This window comes from Armigeres subalbatus, chromosome 1 (genome assembly GCF_024139115.2).
Source record: "Armigeres subalbatus isolate Guangzhou_Male chromosome 1, GZ_Asu_2, whole genome shotgun sequence".
Lineage (NCBI taxonomy): Eukaryota > Metazoa > Arthropoda > Insecta > Diptera > Culicidae > Armigeres > Armigeres subalbatus.
This window is the reverse complement of record NC_085139.1, coordinates 54020340-54040918: the sequence shown is the minus strand read 5'-3', so window position 1 is coordinate 54040918 and position 20579 is coordinate 54020340. Positions and strand designations below refer to the sequence as shown.

The following is a 20579-nucleotide window of genomic DNA, read 5'->3' as shown; positions in this document are numbered from 1 at the left end:
GCCCCCACCAAAGGTAGTACACTAAATTAATGATTTCGTGTGTGTTACTTCTACGTGAAGTTAAACGATTTACAATGATATGGAAATGCTAATATCATCTTCCAAACTTGGACGTACACCACCTTCCTTTTGCCAGTGGAGATATATCAGCTTCCACACTGATATTCTTCCCTCCCCCTTCATACGGGAGCTTGGCAGAAGGAAGGTCGTGCGATATGTGCCATCACAAATATTGCCCTCCGCTCGCTTTCAAATCGACTTCTATAAAAACATTCTTCATGCCTGCCGTATCCTAACGGAACTATCAATTCTATACTTTCGCCTCTAATGCTATCATGAACATGTACGTCCAAGTTTGGAAGATGATATTAGCATTTCCATATCATAATTTAAACATGTTTATTTGCGGAAGTTAAATTAGCCCTTACCAAATGTTCTGCGTGATTTTTTGGAATGACAGGTCTTCTGCTCGATTGGAATAGCTTACTTTAGGGTAGCTTATTGTTAACTAGGCCGTGTTGCTAGTGCATAAAATAGATGTCCCTAAAAATATGCAAAAAAAAATTTATTGATTTTTTGTGTAAAATGAATTTATGCTGGACTGTAAATGATATATACATGATTCTCAAAGGTTATGCTAATTTAAAACACTCGATTTGAAGTTTCATTGACTACATTTTACTACATTTTAACCATTTTTACTCTAAAACTCATCTAACTCCACGTAAAAACTTGTTTCTGATAGTATTTACGTATTTACGTATTTACACATAATGTTGATGGTCAAGTAAATAAAAACAAAGTACATAAAATAAACATAATCGCAGCAATCAAAATTTCTTTCCCGAAAAGCGATTTCTCGTCGATTTTTTTGTGTGTGAGCATCCTGTGCTCCTCAAATATCATTTTCTTATCTTTCGATGATGTAAGTTTACGTAATTGGGGTGTAAGTTTTGTTCAACTTGCATTGTGAAATCATGAAGATTGAAAAGTGACAAGGTTCAGAGCCGATAATGATACGGAATGTAGAATGATGGACCAAATTCCTTCTGAACACTTACTTCTTTACTCATTTTAATAAAGATGAAGTTCCATACACTGCAAGTCAGGCGCTCAAAACCTCTGTAAAAGTGGGCGGAGATAATCTGAAAAGTGACCTTCCGGTGAACCAGCAATCCGAGATGTACCGGAATATGATCAGCTGGAATAAATATACTCAATAAATATTTCCATGCATTTGTTTTGCAAAGTTATAAAGTTTGAGTCGAAAAATAAGTGATAAATTTCCCCGGGTAACCAGCATTTCTGCTTGTTCCGGAATGATGTAACCAGGTCCAGATGAAATAAATATTCTTAGAATACTTTTCATGTAGGAAATAACTCTTGGCGACTGTGGAAAACTTAATTGAAAATCAAGTCGTTTTCGCCCGTTGCAGTCTTGTAAAGCAGCAAAAACAGGTTTACTTCTGCATCCGACGGTTTCGGTAATTTATTTTACCTTTTTCAAGGATTTGAAGCTTGTTGAAACAAGCTTCAAATCCTTGAAAAAGGTAAAATAAATTACCGAAACCGTCGGATGCAGAAGTAAACCTGTTTTTGCTGCTTTACAAGACTGCAACGGCCGAAAACGACTTGCTTTTCATGTAGATTTTATTTTGAAAAAATCATGAAATTGAGACGTTGTAAGTTAAGTTTCAGAACAGCTCACAATGTTGCCATCAAGTATTAAAAAAAACAAATTTGAGACGTCGCAAGACCTGTTTCCGGCTCGTTTAGGAAATATCCATTTATCCGGGAATGTCGGTCCCTATTATTTATTCAGACTAAGGCCGAAGTGGCCTGTGCGGTATAAAAGAGTCTTCTCCATTCGGCTCGGTCCATGGCTACACGTCGCCAACCACGCAGTCTACGGAGGGTCCGCAAGTCATCTTCCACCTGATCGATCCACCTTGCCCGCTGCGCACCTCGCCTTCTTGTGCCCGTCGGATCGTTGTCGAGAACCATTTTCACCGGGTTACTGTCCGACATTCTGGCTACGTGCCCGGCCCATCGCAGTCGTCCGATTTTCGCGGTGTGAACGATGGATGGTTCTCCCAACAGCTGATACAATTCGTGGTTCATTCGCCTACTCCACGTACCGTCCGCCATCTGCACCCCACCATAGATGGTACGCAGCACTTTCCTTTCGAAAACTCCAAGTGCGCGTTGGTCCTCCACGAGCATCGTCCAGGTCTCGTGTCCGTAGAGGACTACCGGTCTAATTTGCGTTTTGTAGATTGTCAGTTTGGTACGGCGGCGAACGCTATTCGATCGGAGCGTCTTGCGGAGTCCAAAGTACGTACGATTTCCAGCCACTATGCGTCTCCGAATTTGTCTGCTGGTGTCATTTTCGGCAGTCACCAGTGAGCCCAAGTACACAAATTCTTTTACCACCTCGATTTCGTCACCACCGATGCAAACTCGCGGTGGGTGGCTCACATTGTCTTCTCTTGAACCTCTTCCTATCATGTACTTCGTCTTCGACGTGTTGATGACTAGTCCGATCCGCTTAGCTTCCCTCTTCAGTCTGATGTAGGCTTCCTCCATCTTCTCAAAGTTACGTGCCATAATATCTATGTCGTCGGCGAAACCAAATAGCTGGACGGACTTATTGAAAATTGTACCACTCGTGTTAATCCCTGCTCTTCGTATTACACCTTCCAAAGCGATGTTGAATAGCAAACACGAAAGACCATCACCTTGCCGTCACCCTCTGCGGGTTTCGAATGGACTCGAGAATGCCCCTGAAACTCGAACTACGCACATCACCCGATCCATCGTCGCTTTGATCAACCGTGTCAGTTTATCCGGAAAACCGTGTTCGTGCATTAGCTGCCATAGCTGGTCCCGATCGATTGTATCATATGCGGCTTTGAAGTCAATGAATAGATGATGTGTGGGCACGTTGTATTCGCGGCATTTCTGCAGTACTTGGCGAATGGCAAACACCTGGTCCGTGGTGGAGCGTTCGCCCATAAAACCCGCCTGGTACTGCCCCACGAACTCCCTTGCAGTTGGTGCTAGTCGACGGCATAAAATTTGGGAGAGTACCTTGTTCAGCAATGTGATTGCGCGGTAGTTGCTACAATCCAGCTTATCGCCCTTTTTGTAGATGGGACACACGACACCTTACATCCACTCCTGCGGCAAAAATTCCTCCTCCCAAATCTTGGTAATGACCCAGTGCAGCGCTCTAGCCAGTGCCTCACCACCGTGTTTAAATAGCTCTCCTGGTAGTTGGTCAACCCCAGGGGCTTTGTTGTTCTTGAGCCGGCCAATCTCCTCCTGGATTTCCTGGAGATCCGGAGCCGGTAGAATTATATCCTGCGCGCGTTCTCCCAGGTCCATCACCATATCGCCATCTTATATGTCGGTCCCTGCACTATCAATATCTCCTGAAGCATGACAATTTCCAAAACGGTTACCCGCTCCTTAAAAAAACATTTAAGTAAATATTGTGATCGACTACAGAAAGCAGAATAAAAACCGATGCAAAACTACAAAGAGTCATCAAATCGAAACTATGTAACCAACCGTTTGTAGGTTACATTGAAACCTTTATCGGCGAACATCGACTTGATATTTTGTTCTATGAGTTTTTTAGTTTTTGTTAAAAATTCAATGTATTTAAAATGTTATTAGTTATTCAGTTCATAAAAAAATGTTATAAATGTGAACCAGCAAAAATACCGTGATATGAGTCTGTTGTTCCAGAAACCGTGATCTTGTTAGTTCACAAATTCTTGAACGCTTTTTGCGTGCATGTAGTCCGAAAATGATCAATATGGCTGCGTTTAAGTCGGCGGCATTTCCACTTTAGAGTTGTAGTTTATTGTCACAACCAATAGGAATTTATAAATAATTTGTCATGATTTTCAAAACTCTCTTTTCCATTATGTACTTTAAAGTCTGCCATTTTCTTCAATTTAGTGCAAGAAACAGCCATTATGGACAATATGAGCTGAAAGGAATGATCTTCCAGCTCGTTTTGGACCCATGACACTGCAAAGTTCCTTAGCCATACCCAGCAAATATCAAAAAAAAAAAATACAAAGTTTCATATTTTTTTAGAGGCAAACCGCCGAATACTGCTTACTATTTAAAAAAGCATCTTCAATCCACTAAGTTTTAAAATCTTAATTTTAAGTGATATGCAAATAGTTATTGGAATGTAGAATATTGCACATTTTTTTGTTTAGTAAGAGAAGAGCACAAAAAACATATTTTGCCAAGGGCGCCGGGAATGCACGCTACGGCTCTGAACATAGGTGAGTATCATCGACGACGATGTAGTTTTGATTGTTCAGCAAGAGCCGATTTTTTTGGGCTGCTTGAGTAAAAAGTTGAGTAATCATTCAATTTTGTCGAAATATATTATCATTTTGGAATGTTTGCTACAAGAAAACCGATTCATGGAGGAGTACTTTTTAAGAAAAAGATTGAAAACCACTGCACATAATACAATGCCGCAATACAATGTTCTGATGTTATATTATATCTTAACTATTTGGATAAATGTAATTACATTACATAATTATTAGGAATAGATATCTTATTAAGAAAGGAAATCGCTTTTCTCTATCCTTGCGCTGCGCTGTAGAGTATACGAAATTGTAGGCTTTGAAACAATTCACACTTCCTTTGAGTTTCAACTTCAATCGAGTTGTATCCGCGAACATAGCTACTTTACGCGCGTGGGTAAATATATGCGTTAGAAAGTAAATGTCTGTTAACTCAAACGCGTCTAGAGCGTCGGGTATCGATCAACCTTCCAGTTGAGTTGCGAATTCAGAAAGAAAAACAAGAATCATCTAGTGAGTGAAGCATATGGAGGAAAGCGTGCTGACTGACCACTCCTCATTCGCGACCGACAGACAGCCTTTCATTTAGTTTCCAATGTCAAAAAACTGGTTGTACGGAATACGGATCATCACTCGTGCAATACTTCACGTGAGAAAAACCTGTTCCATCGGATGAAAATATCGGGATCCGGTTCGATCCATTTAAAAGCGGGTGTGTTTCCCCTTGTGACTTACCTTGGGGCGTTGGACAAATTTATCTTCTTCTGCACCAAAACACTCGTGCTTTTGGCGAAAGAAGATGTTCACGAGCAGAGACGGACAACTATGCGACCGACAATTTATGACTCATCAGAAACTATCGGCTCTCTCTTTAGTCTCTACAGATTTTCTCTAAGACTGGAATGTATAACAACTTAAACCTTAAATATTCAAAACAAAACTCAATCCAGATCAAATTAGATCCGACGTTTTAAAAATCATTTATTAAGATTCCCTATCTTCAAACTTGTTTTGGTCAGATGTGTAGAAGCTGTAGCATAGCATTCAAAAGATGACCTTTCCGCAGAAAATGTCTCTTTCGATTTCATCCCATTTTTAGAATCCACTTGACCAAAGAATCCATATATGTATTATGTCTCCTCTAACTTATTTTCAAAATCTAGAATAAATTAACAAAAATTATATTTGACGGGAATAATTCGGTGTCATTCAATCACGATATAGTGCCAGTGACTCTATGTCTAAATATTATTTGGGCCAACATTGCGTCCGCATTTCCTGTGAACCGCTCTTCGAGGCGGCTCAAGAGCCAACCCAGGAATTTAAGTTCCCTCACCATGACCAGGCGAAATCCAGCCGAAAAGAGAAAATACCGCGAATCAAAAAGTACTTCACTGGATTTGCGCAAAGTATCGTGACAGGCGAAACAAATGGCGATCAAACAAACCATAAGTGAGGAATTATTTGAACGATCAAAGTTCAAGTGTTTTCCAGCTCGATGACGACCGGGCGTCATCCTCCCTATAGCAAAAAGTCGACTTTGATTCGCGGATATTCCGTGCGGAGAAGACAGGCACCGAACAAATGCCAATTGCAAAACAGTGGTGTAGCTATAAAATTTATTTTTGTTATGTGAATCAGAACTTTTAATCTTGGATCGTGATTAGCATGTTTGGAACATTTTCCGATTAAAGCCTTTTTTTAAATAAATAAGGGTGATTTTTATAACAGCTGATTGTCTAGAAAATATCCTACTGGTGAATTTCTATCATTGTAGAATTAAAAGGATTTTTTTCAATAAATTGAAAGACTACTATACTTTGAAATAAAGTTATCAACTGTTCATTATATTTGGCAAGTGTCGTTGTAATGAAATTCCGGAAAAATAAGAACAAAAATATTAGCATCAATAGGTCGAGGTAACTGCTGATGATTGACTAATATTATTCAATCAAATTAGGGGCTACTCCTCCTTTCACATATCCATGTAAAATACTATATCAAAGTTATGAATGGACAACAAACGGGAATGGAGAGCTTCTTCGATTAGAGTACTTCGGTAATGACGATCACATTTTGTTTGCGGATACATGTACGCTTTCTAAAAGCGGATTTTCGTAGCTAGTCATCAATTGACACTAGTTTGTGACTTGCATTTTTGAGCTACAGTCAAATTGCTGCAATTATTCTTTTTTTTATTATAAGAAGAGGATATCCAGTCTGCACTTGGTCCAGATTGGAGTTCAAATTACATTCACATTCTCTGGTCATATAGGTACATATTCAATTAACCAATCTTTAACATTCTGTTCACTCAGGAGATACCGCCATCGGGGGTGACAATGGGTCTGGGGGATGAGAATGGGTCATCGCTCTCACCGTCAGCCTGGAGGTCGTAGAGCGAAATCGTTCAAAAAGGTCTCTTATATTTTAGTCTTCTTGCCCTCAGATACATTCAATCCATTCTACCAGCATTCTAAGTAGTTGAAACAGTGACCCATTCTCACCCCCATTTGACCCATTGTCACCCTCGACGACGGTAATTAAAAACCCAACCGAGTAGTGCCTTTCTAATATTTAGCCAATACACCAACCTTATATAGCGCTTATATTGTTAAATGGACCCCTGGGTCTGGGGGATGAGAATGGGTCATCGCTCTTACCGTCAGCCTGGAGGTCGTAGAGCGAAATCGTTCAAAAAGGTCTCTTATATTTTAGCCTTCTTGCCCTTAGATACATTCAATCCATTCTACCAGCATTCTAAGTAGTTGAAACAGTAACCCATTCTCACCCCCATTTGACCCATTGTCACCCTCGACGACGGTAATTAAAAACCCAACCGAGTAGTGCCTTTCTAATATTTAGCCAAGACACCAACCTTATATAGCGCTTATATTGTTAAACGCACCCCTTTCTTCATTACTTTTAAACGCAAGTGTGGGTCTTTATCAAATAGGATGGTGATGAACCAGGATTTTCCCCCTGTCGCATAAAACTTGTTGCCAGAAAATCGGTTCAGGATTTGTATATATATGATAAGTTGTCTAATGTTTTTATTAGTTTCTGTACACACATACACGGACAGACAGACATTTCCTCATATCGCCGAACTGAGTTGGTTGGTATACAACACCTTGGGTCTCCGAGCTTCTATAAAAAGTTCTTTTTGAAGTGAAATTATAGCCTTTCACAACTTTGTTTTACGAGATAGACAAAAATGAACAAGTTTTAGTGATTCCCTTGCTACCTGGCGGCGAATGCACTTATTGATGCATCGCCAATCTTAGCAACCCTCTTGTGGTGACGGGAACTATCAACTACACCCGATTATGTTTTAACACGGATTTTTTTATACGGCCGTGTAAAAAAAGTCCCATACAAAATTTTTGCAAAGATGCTCCATTTTGCATGATTCGTCGAGAAATCATAAAACTTTTTTTACACGGACTTTCAAATTTTGAACAGAAAACTTTTTTACACGGAACGCATCCCCCGTGTAAAAAAAGAATCGGGTGTATTATTTACTTAGAATGGTAGTAAATAATAGTTGATAGTACCCGTCATCACAAGAGGGTTGCTAAGATTGGCGATGCATAAATAAGTGCATTCGCCGCCTGGAAGCAAGGGAATCACTCAAACTTGTTCATTTTTGACTATCTCGTGAAACAAAGTTGTGAAAGGCTATATGCTTGATACAGTAGCAAACTCATAAACCATATTTAATGCACCTAGTCTCTCTCGGACTTAGCCAAGACACCAATCTTGTATGATTCGATACATTATTTTCTTTTTAACTTTTAAACACAATGGTCGATCGTTATCGAACTCAATAATGGTGAACTAGACTTCATTCCCTGTGCCATATACGGACATAATATCAGGTATTTTTGTATTTCCGTTTGCGCAGGAGCACGTTTTTGCTATATCGTGAGTAAATTTTTGTTATGGTAAAGTACTATTGTAACACAAATCTACATTCATTCGATGTCCAACAACTCGGTACGCTGGAAAGTATATTCAAAACCATACAAGATTTCTTTTAATAAGCCCCAATTGCGGGGGGAACAGTTTCTTATGATGCATTTCAACTCATTTTACACAGCTTTGCGAAAAAAATATATTCCCCAACATGAAATGAGCGAGAACAACGCGTTTTATCAAACCCCCTCGGTGGGGGCCGCCTATCCGAATCAGTTTTTTAACTTGTATTCTTTTATACAAGTGCGATAGTTTTGTTTTCATGGCTTGTTGATTCGAAGAGGTTTTTGCCTCTTTTTTATCGTTGTTCGTTATCTATAGACTAACGCAAAATGAACTCCCTCAAGAAATTATGACGTTTGAGCGGCAAAATGAACTTTTGTTCGAGAAGACGACCCGCTCAAATGTCAAAATCCATCAGGTGAGTGAATTCGATGAACCCCCTGCATAAGTCTATTGTGAGAGATTTCTGCAAACCTTGAATATGATTAATTAATCGACTAGTCACTATTCTACGAATATATCCATTAAAATAATTTAGAAAATTTATTTAATCTAGGTATGTACATATCTTCTTCTTCTTCTTCTATATCCAGCTTTCCACTTTCGCCATAATGGCGGATGCTATAATAATTTTGACATTAACTGCTTCCCGACACTGAACTGGAATTTTATCCTAAGCAAAAATTGATATTTGCCGTTACCACTAACAACCAATGCGTTGTTTGTTTATCGTAAACAGGAAAAAATTTGGTGATCAATATCTTTCGAAAAATACCATTTATTTTTCTAATACTACTAATATTACTAATCTTTGTTTTATTCTAGATAAATAGATAACCTAATAACACTATATTATGAGGCCCACACATTGATTGAACGAAATATCATACCCTCAGGAACGGCGATTGATAAATCAGTGATGTACATTTCCAGTGTTAAAATGGACGTAATTCAAATTTCAAAAAGATAAATACAATCACTTCCGTAGAACTTGGATGAAGATTTTACTCTTTAATCTGAAGCAAAGCACGAGCAAGATACGGTGAGCCGAATTATTATGAACCTTTAAAAATCCAGATTTCGGTGTGCAGAACCTCTCACTGCTCAGCTCATCGTAAATTTATTTGATCCACATCGAAGATTTTTTGCTCTTTGTGGTTTGGGCAATGACCGTAGTTCCGAAGATGAAGCTCTAACAATTTCATCCACACAGCAAAACCTTTTAAAAATTCATATCCTATGTGCGCAATACATTTTTGAAGCAATAAAATGAAAGATACCCGTTCTTTCTTCTTAAAGGTCAAGATTTGATGGTTAGCCCATTTATTTACTGTTAAAACTTGTCGTTTCCTTTACGTAACATATATTTTTAGTTTATCACTCATAAACCAATAAAACATTTTAGCTCATTCTACAAAACCATTTCGCTGAATGAGTTGAAATACCTGACCTGGATTATTGAAACGTCTCATTGTTCAAGATTAAATCTGGTTTTGAGCATATCTTTGATACCTTAATCATATGCACCACTTGTGAGAGCACAAGACCTCCGATGTGGGCTAAACAAAATTATGATGAGCAGTGGCTTAGCACACCAAAATCTGGGTCTTTTTGAGTTCCATATTAATTTGGTTCAGCGTAATTTTTAAGTAACACTAGTTGACCCGGCAGACGTTGTCCTGCATAGTAGGCGAAAATGCGCGATGTGAACTGCCCATGCAAAGTTTCCATACGATTCTTAATTTTAGTTTTTCACGATTTACTCCATCTTACCCGTAATTTTCGCATAAGGAAATATCATATAAACCCGTCGGAAACGATAACGAATGTTTCTGCTGAAGAAATGAAAAAAATCCATCCAGCCGTTTTCGAGTTATGCGGATACGAACACAGACCATTTCATTTTTATATATAAGATTGACATCAAAGTATCTCTCCAATTCCAGTTTTCCGGCATGTTCTTTTTTAATAATTAACGGTAATCTCTATCACCAAAAGAGTACTGTCCTAGAAGTTTATATCATGTCACAAACTCGAGCTAGCGGGAACTATTTGGATGTCCATTTTATAACTAGAACGAAACAAAAGTTAGTAATATAAATAATATTTGTCGAAAGACATTCATCGCCAATTTTTTCCATCTTGATGATAAACAAACAACGCATTGGATTCTAATGGTAACGGCAAACATCAATTTTTACTAAGACTAAAAATACAGTTCAGTGTCGGGAAGCAGTTAATGTCAAAAAAATTATAGCATCCGCCATTATGGCGAGCGTGGAAAGCTGGATACATAAAAATGAATTTCTGTCTGTCTGAACCTTATAGACTCCGAAACTACTGAACCGATCGGTGTAAAAATTTGTATGCAGAGGTTTTTGGGGCCGGGGAAGGTTCTTAAGATGGTTCGAGAACCCTCCCTCCTTTGGAAAGGGGGGCTCCCATACAAATGAAACACCAATTTCTTCATAACTCGAGAATTAGTCAGATAATAAATCAATTTTAGGCGAAACAAAGTTCGTCGGGTCTGCTAGTCTTCTTCTTCTTCTATATACATAAAAATGAATTTCTGTCTGTCTGACCCTTATAGACTCGGAAACTATTGAACCGATCGGCGTGAAAATTTACATGCAGAGGTTTTTAGGGTCGGGGAAGGTTCTTAAGATGGTTTGAGACCCTTCCCCTTTTTGGAAAGGGGGGCTTCCATACAAATGGAACACACATTTCTGCTTATCTCGAGAACTAATCAGAGAATAAATCAATTTTAGGCGAAACAAAGTTCGTCGGGTCTGCTAGTTTTAAAATAAAGTACAACATCCTTTCATGACTGCTTTTCATGTGAAATTGATCAAAGAACCCACAATTCTTTCATTTAGTCGCCTGAAATAGAAAAAGGCACTTTGCTCTTTGTCATATGACGATCACGACCTTTTGCAGTACTGCTCACAGTTAATAATCGTGGATATGCTGAATGCACAATGAATTGTTAAAATTACCGAACCTTTTTTACCTCAGGGTAAGATAGTTTAGTATTTGCTATATCAAATAAAGTGAATTCAAAGCTACTGTTTGAAAGAGTCGCAACTTTTGTGATATGAAGAGGTTTTATTGTATACAAAAAGCTAGATATTTACCTACCTGTTTGCCTTTGATGTACATGATCGCAGCAAGCCATGCGCGCGGATGGTTGCTTATGAATTTTCTGTCACGTTTTTGTTCATTCCCGCAAGAAATAGATTCGGCTGATGTTTATATTTTGCATATGTACTAGAAGAAGGAAGTTTAAGTGATCTGAAGTTTGAAATTAACGCGTTTTGTGACTTTTAATAAAGTGTATATTTCAATTGGGTCCTAAAATGAAGAATCGATATTCGATTTTCTTCCATGGAACGATGAAGCTAATCAGCCTGAATGCGTCAGTTTTTCTTTGACTCAGAAATCGAAAGGAACATTGCTTAATTTGAAATTTAAAAATAGATGAAAAATGCTTCCTCGACATTTTTGTTCTCGTTTGACGTACGGAATAATATGATTCAAACGCGGTAGTAAAAACACCGCAGGGCACATGACTCAACCTTTGATAGTTAATATATGTGCCTGGCGTTTTGGGCTGATGGCTGATTCGTTCTGAAATGTTGCACAGTCCAAAATTTGCTTTAATATGTCCTAAACACAAAAATACTATTTTTACTGATTTAGACATTTACCAGAATTTTTATAACATCGGATCAAGTATTCTTGACCGATGCAATATCGTTTGTAACCATAAACGAGGTATGGCTTTAGGACCCAATTGCGTGCGCGAAATCGTTTGTGTAGTTTATGTACGGGGATGTCTTTGGTGAAATATGTGTGGCTGTGTGATAATATCAGAAATACACGGATCAATAACGAATTGCTCAGAATAGCTCTGGAAGAGTGAAGTGAATCGTTCGTGGAAACTAGAAGTGATCTTCTCTTCCTCAGTTCATTTATCCAGAATTCGATCAATTTGGTGAGATTGTTTCAATATGATTCCATTACTAAATGCGCCCTGGATTTAAAAATCCGTAAGTTTGATACGAAAATTATTTTAAGCTTTTACTTGTCATAAGACGAGTTTGTACAATTCCATTTAATTCCACTACTTTATTGTATCTTTGACAGATACGTATTTCGACCTCAACAGTAAAGCCATCTTAATACAGTCCATTCTACACAGATGGCTCAAAAATAGGAACAAAAACGGGTGCAGGAATCTTCGGCCCTGGGATAGCGATCTCAGTGGCAATGGGAAACTATCCAACGGTGTTCCAAGCGGAGATTTTTGCTATAATGAAATGTGCTAATATCTGTGAGAAAGGAAATATAGATATGTAAATATTTGTATTTTCACAGATAGTCAAGCGGCACTCAAAGCGATGAGTAGCTTTGAATGTACGTCAAAACTTGTCTGGGACTGCATTCTTTCACTGCGAAAGGTGTGCCAAGAAAACTCCGTAAATCTGTACTGGGTTCCATGGCACTGTGGCATTGGAGGTAATAAAAAGGCAGACGAGCTTGCGAAACGAGCTTCAAATACACAGTTTATTGGCCCAGAACCTTTCTGCGGTATATCATACTGTACCATAAAAATGGAATTAAAATCCTGGGAAGCACAAAGGTTGATGGCCAATTGGTTGGTTGCCGAAAGTGTGCTCAATCAAAGAGATTTATAATTCCCAATGTTAAAGTAACCGAAAAGCTCTTAGAGCTCCGCAAGAGAGATCTTTGCAACTTTACTGGCCTAATAACCGGACACTACCCGAGCAGATATCACTTGAAAGATATTGGCCAAATTCAGAATGATGTCTGTCGTTTCTGTAATATGGAACGTGAAACGTCGGAACATCTGCTTTGCAGTTGTGATGCATTGTACAAGGGTAGATCTAAATTTCTAAATAGTGGCAGCATGCGTGAAAAAATCGTCGCAGCATGCGTGAAAAAATAAAAATGACAGTTGTGCGTTGCTTCCGTATCGAATGGTGTGCCCTTGAAAACGCGAGTACTTTGAAAATTGGATTCCGTCAGAGGGCAGAGCAGCAGAGGGAAGATAAGATATATTTTTTTCAAGTCAGATTTGCTCGAATGAGGGCAGGAGAATATGATCCCTTATTTCAAAAAATCTATTTGCCTGGCAGAAGACAAGAGAGAGGATACGATTCCTTCGTTCAATTTACGCATTTGCTCGATTTAAGAAAAAGGCAGATATGCTCCCTTCTTTCAAATAATGAATTTGTAAGGCGGAAAACAAGAGGAAATATGATTCCTTCTTTCATTGCAATGCAAGAAGGTATATGATTATTTTTTTTCATTTTGAGCATTTGCTCGATTTAGGGCAAGCCAAGATATTTTCCTTTTTCAAAATGGTTCATTTTCCTGGCAGCAGGAAAGGTGAGGATATGAATCCCCTTTTAAGTAGAACATTTGTTCGGGAAGATATGCCCCTTCTTTGAAAGGGCGCATTTGCCCGGCAAGAAGCAAGAGAGGATAAGATTCCTTTTTTCAAGTCAGATATTTGCTCAGTTCAAGGCAGATGAGGATATAATCCTTTAGTTCAAAGAATCTATTTGCCCGGCACAAGACAAGAGAGAGGATATGATTCCTTCTTTGAATTCGGGTATTTACATGATTAAAGACAGCTCAAATATAATCTCTTTTTTCAAACAATGCATTTACCCGGCAGAAGGATTTCTGCATGCCATTATACCAAACGACATTATGCCGATGGGCATTATGACAATCGCATAAGCAGGCATGATTCATTGTTTACAATATTTTTTCCACACTAACTAAACTTATTCATTACAGTAAAAATTCTAAATTTAGCATGGGTTGTAAAAAAGATGACTGTATATGTGCATCAGATGACAACCCATCTAAGCCTTTCAAAGGGGTTTTTAAGGGATAACATGAATATATCGAATTTGGCTTCGCTATACACTTTGACGTTTGAGCTCCATTCAACAATTTATTTAGACTTTAACTGGATAATATCAAAGTATTGGATTCCATTTTCAGATTTTATATGATTACTAGCAGACCCAACAAACTTCGCTTCGCATTGAATTGATTTATTCTCTGATTAGTTCTCGAGTTATGCACAAATTTGTGCTTCATTAATGTGGGAGTCCCCTTTTCCAAAAGGGGGAGGGGTTTCGAACCACCACATAAACATAACTTCCCTTCCAAAACCTCCACATGTTAGATTTGGTTCTATTGGCTTGGTTAATTCTCGAGTAATGAAGAAATTGCTGCTACATTTCTATGGAAGCACCCCTTTCAAACTCCTCCCTCAAACCATCTTAAGAACCTTCCCCGGCCCAAAAAACATCTGCATACAAATTTTCACGACAATTGGCTCAGTAGTTTGCGAGTCTATAAGGGTCAGAAAATCATTCAGAAATTCAGACAAAAATTCGTTTTTATGTAGAGGAAAGGTGGTCGGCTGTCGACACCTTTTTGTTTTTGGTCCATAACTTTCGTCCAATTGCATGATGTGGTGATATTTGCATACCAATGGAAGCCTATAGACATAAGCTAATTACTAGTGGAGAGGTTTGTTTTATTTCATCTATTGGAAAAAAATATTACCAATTTTGTTAAGCGTTGATTTTATGCCGTTTCGGAAAAGGTGGTTGGTTGTCGGTACCCTAAAAAACCCACTCAAACTTAAAAAAAAATTTATGAAGTGGGGGCGTTATGGCTGGAAAGATCAAGATTTATTGTGTCAATAGCAATGAAATTTATTACATTTAAGAACCGCCATCGGGGGTGACAATAGGTCTGGGGGTGAGAATGGGTCACCGCTCCCACCGGAAATCTGGAGGTCATAGTAAAATAGTTCAAAAAGGTCTCTTATATTTTAGTTTTCCTGCCCACCGATACATTCAATCTATTCTTCAAGCATTCTAAGTAGTTGAAAAAGTGACCCATTCTCACCCCCATTTGACCCATTGTCACCCCCGACGACGGTACATTAGAGCAGGGCTGGTAGCAAGTCACTTTTTAGTGACTTGGTCACTATTTAGAGCCTGGTCACTAAAAAGTCACTATTTGCATCCAAAAGTCACTAAAGTCACTATTTTTCGAAAGATTGTCACTAAAGTCACTATTTTTGCACCACCGTTTGCAAAAAAAAAGTTCAAAATAAACATTATTTGTACCTACCATTATCATCAACCAAATCAAATGCAAATCTGTTAGCAAAATATATTGCGCATAAGCCCCAAAATTTTATTCCCACCTTTGGGTTTCCGCGCCGAGCACTCAGCGCCAGACTCGGCGACAAGGAGATATGGTCAATGTTGGTCAAGTTGGTACTCCTGATTTTTTGACAAACGATGTCGATTGGTTGTGTGAGTGCACCGGTGTCAAAAATAGAGCTTTTAGCTGAAAATTTATTTGTCAAATGCACATTTTGACAGCAATATAGATGTATGAGTGAATAAAATGTGCAAATGCTCTATCGCGGAAGCAGTCGCTGAAGACAAGTGTCAGTGATTTCAGTGATGAAACGAAAAGTTTCAATACAAAAAGCAATATAAAGTTTAAGAAATTGCTCCAATGCCGTCTTATGAAAGGCAGAGCGGGTTCGAACCATGGACTTCGGATCGAGAGTCCTGTATGCAGACCATACAGCAAAGCTTGGGCTTACGTTTAGGCAACTCCGTTTATAAAGCGCAGGATTGTTACGAATACGCGGATTTCACGGTTTTTGCTGTTTTCGGGGATTTGATGCGGATTTACATAACGGTTTTGAGGCTTCGCGCGGATTTAGTTTTGGGTGGAAATTTAATAAATAAGGAGCGTAGGCCTTTGATTTCGATAGCAAAATGTCGTTGAGAAGGGACTCCACATTTGATGTCTATGCTCACCCATTTTTTTTGGATATTTCCAAGCCATTATTGAATGCATTATACTTATGAGCACTCGTTTAACAAGCATTATAAGGTTAAGAACTTCACTTGTTATCATTTTTCATCGTTTCTGAATATCCATTTTTGTCACGTCAATTTTGACATAATTCCGAGATATTTCTTAGTTTCTGATTGATTAACCCCTCTACGACGAACAAAACAGCATGATATTGTCGACGTAGCACCACATTAGAATTCGGAGGTCGAACCGAACTTTCTTCTGAAGTTTTATCTGTCAAACTAATTGATGTGTTGTTTAGCGCATTATTAGGCGAATCCAGCGCACTACTTCCTAAGTAGAGTAAGTTGTCTGTATCTGGTGAAAAATCCACCTTCGTTATAAAAAGCTAACTAACTTTGTTTCTCTTGGAGGAGCTTTCATTGTAATTTCTGTAGCGATGAGCGCAAAATCTTTTTGAAAAATTTCGTAAAAATTTCGCCTTGAATTTGGTAAATAATTTTCGGAAGGTTTTACTTAGGAATTCATAAACAATACCCGGGTAGAGGTGAATAACAAACAAATAACATAATAATAACAAAATTTGCTATGATATCAGATTTAGTTATTCTTATGTTATTCATAAATAACATAAAATAACATCCCAACAACAAGTTTTGTTATAATAGTAAAATTAGTTATTTATATGTTATTGTAAGAAGGAGCAGAACAACAAATGAAGAACACATTTTGCAATCATAGCAAAGTTTGTTATTCATTTATCATTTGCATTTTCAACATACAAATAATAACTGATTTTGATATTTTCTTTTCTTCAAATATTTTGCTATTGGTTTGTTATTATAATAGCAAAATGAGTTATTTATGAGTTATTTGTTAGAGCAATGTCTGTTATTATTTTTGCTATTTTAGCAACTATATCAAACAAACTAATAGCAGATTTTGCTATTCAGGCATTCATATATTAATAGTAAAATTTGATATTATTTTGCTTTTTTCTTCTACCCGGGTATCTACAGGAATTCCCAAAAAGATTTCTATCGAAATTCATGAAAAAATCCTCTTGTATTTGAAGAAGACTTGTTTTAGGGATTCACGGAGAAGTTTTTACAATAATTGACGTGCGGATCCCGCGGATATTCCAGAAAGACAGCAGGAATGTGTACCAAATATTCTGCCTTGAATTTATGAATGCTGATATTCGCCATCGGACTTCTGTTGGAATTTCCGTTTGAACTCCCGGAGAAAGATTTCACGAGAATTTTCCGCGCAATTTCTGAAAAAAAATCCTCACATTTTCCGCAAAATTTCTGAAAAAATCCTAGAAATTTCCACAAGGTTTTCCACAAAAAAAAAACCCGCAGAATTTTCTGAAAAAAAAAACATAGTTTATTCAAGATTTTGGATCAAATTTTACGAAACTTGAAACTTAGGAAACTTTGGTGTGGCAAAATTCATGAGTTCTGGTTAATGTTTTTGATAAAACCGTGATCAGGGCTCAAGAAATCAAATGGTAAAGGGACTATGTATGTATTTAGATTTGTTACGATTGAAAATGTTGTTTTTAATTATAAAAAATCGTATTTTAAAAATGTTATCAAAATTTTTAATAGTTGTGTGTCGTAATAAAGATTCATAAAGTTTGTGATTCCAAATAATTCTCTGTCTAGTAATTTTTTTTTTCTTTTTTTTTTTTGTCTTTATTTAAGAGACTTGCAGCCCGAGGCTGGCTCGTCTCCGTGTCTAGTAATTGATTCGATCATTTTATGTGATTTTATTGCTTTTTTATCGAAGAACCGTGCTAATTTTTCAACGTGCCAAAACGAATGTTCACACGTCTAACTACATAAAAATTAGCGAAAGCCTTTTGGATTGGGCTTCATTCTAGCACTCTTTCACACTGTCTTGCAGCTGAATCATCTATATATGGTGAAACTTTTGGGAATATATTTTGACGAGACATTATTTTTTGATCGGTACAGCGCAAAATTTGTTATATTTCATTCTGCCTTTTTCATACACAAACTGCAGTTTCACAAAAAACTTCGAGCTCATGTTAAAAAAAATATTTTGAGCTTTTTAGTGGAATGTCTTCACTTGTCATAAGACGAGTTTGTACAATCCCATTGAATTCAGCCACTTAATTGTATCTTGACAGATACGTATTTCGACCTCAACAGTAAGGCCGTCTTCAGTGTCTCGTACTCGTAAGTCGAGTCAAATACGAGACACTGAAGACGGCCTTACTGTTGAGGTCGAAATACGTATCTGTCAAGATACAATTAAGTGGTGGAATTCAATGGGATTGTACAAACTCGTCTTATGACAAGTTCGAGCTCATGTTAAACTTCCTTACCACAATGCTGTAGAACTTGCTTTACCCGTGACGCTGGCTAAATACCATTACGTGGCGTGTTACGGAATAAGGTTTACTATGGTCATATTGCTAGCCGCTGGATGTCCCAACTTATACCTTCCTCAATATCCAACTTCGTGGTATTTATGATGGTATCGCCAAATCAGTTGCCCCTTGCTAAGATCCATCCTCTCCCTAGTTACGGTAAAGATGCACAATGCCAGCACTAATAATTCTCACGCTTTTGTAATTTTTGTCTTTTCTCGAATTCTGATAGCATTCTAATAAGGATTTGAAAAAAACATGATATCCCTAGTTTCCAATCTACTACGAGTGACAATACAAATGCACCTCAGCTCATACAAAAGTCACTATTTGGTCACTTTTTCTGCTTCTGAAAGTCACTATTTGGTCACTTTTTTCGTCATCGTTGGTCACTAATTCACTATTTTGAACGGCATTTATCGCTACCAGCCCTGTTAGAAGTAAGAGGGGTAAGAGGCTATGGACCGCGAGATGGGGTCTATTGTTTTCTTTCATGTACGCCAATTTAGATCTTCCAGCCCCGGAAGTTCTTTCGAAAATTCCTCCAAGAACTCTTCAGAGATTTTTTTCTTCGGGAGTTCTCCCGGAAATTCATTGAGAAATTCGTCTGCGAATTCATCTGGCTATTTCTCCAGATATTATTCCGAAAATTTCATTAAAACTCTTTTTTAATTACCTCCAAAAATTCTCCTTGAAATTTTTCTGGAAATTATTTAAGGAGTTCTCATGGAAGATCCGGAATTCTCAAAATTTCTGCTGGAACTTTTCCTAAAATTTCTACAAAAAATCATCCAAAAAGTCCTTTAGGAGTTCCCAAGATTTTTTCCAGGAATTCGCAGCAATATCTCAAAACAATCACCATGAAAATTCTTCTAGAAGCTATCTCAGTTTTCTTCTAGAAATCCCTAGAAATTACTTCAAGAATTCCTCCAGAAATCCCTTTATAAGTTCCCTCGAAAATGTCTTCAAGAATTCCCCGAGAATTCCCACAGAAATTTCCCAAGCTTTTCTGGAGAAAATTTCTCCAAAAACTGCTCCGGTAATTTCCTTTTTCAAGAAGTTCCGAGGGATTTTTTGTGTGAGTATTCGAAAAATATATTAAAATGGAAGCTTATACTTTAAATTGTTTGTTTGGTTATAAATTACTCTAGGCGTATAAAAAATGCTGAAAATCGATACAATTTATCAAAAACCAAATGAGGCATTGGAAAACAAAAGTCCCCACTGTCACAGATGTCACAGCTTCCGAGTAGGTAATCGCTCAACAGACGATCAGACGTATCGTAGATGACACCTAAAGCTATTTGTGGAATTGTCAACCACTTTTCTCGTTGTTGCCACCAAATCCAAATTACATGTAATCCAACGAACCCCACCAAGACCAAATTCCCACAAGAGAAAAGCGTTGCATAAAAGAAATTCACGAAATAGCTGAATCGAAAGCTGAGAGTTATTTGACCCGCTGCATCTCAGCTGGAAGGAACGATGCTGTCCATTATTGGCGGTACCATCATGACAAAGTTCACTATGGGCACTAGAGCGGATGCTGATGTAACATGTGATCGCGACTGGTAAATTATGAACCAAACTGGGCTCACCTATAGAGAATGGTATTCGGACAGCCGGCCTTTTAACATATTTAAGGGTTTCGGAACCTATGATCGACACATAAATAACGTGGAATGAGACAAGATTCGAACTTACGCTTTATGTTATTGAAGAAGCTTTACTTTCATCCGGAGATATGAAAAAACTGAAAATGTTAATGTTTAATGACGGATGACTTTCTACAATACTTATCAAACAGCGTGCAAGCTACCAATTTCTTGCCAAAAATTCCCAAATTTCTAAAAATAAAGAATGGTCTTGGGGAATTCGTCTTCTTCCGTAATGTGCAGATATCTCAAATGAAATCATCAAACACTCAAACTGATTTCATGACCCGACGTTTATTTGACAGG

The 20579-nt window shown here is 37.8% G+C and overlaps 1 protein-coding gene across 2 annotated transcripts in view; it reads left to right on the top strand.

The window, feature by feature from the left end:
• LOC134225685 (elongation of very long chain fatty acids protein 7) overlaps window positions 1-20579 on the top strand; it is a 226774-nt gene that overhangs the window by 170648 nt on the left and 35547 nt on the right. The gene's annotated exons all lie outside the window — the stretch shown is intronic.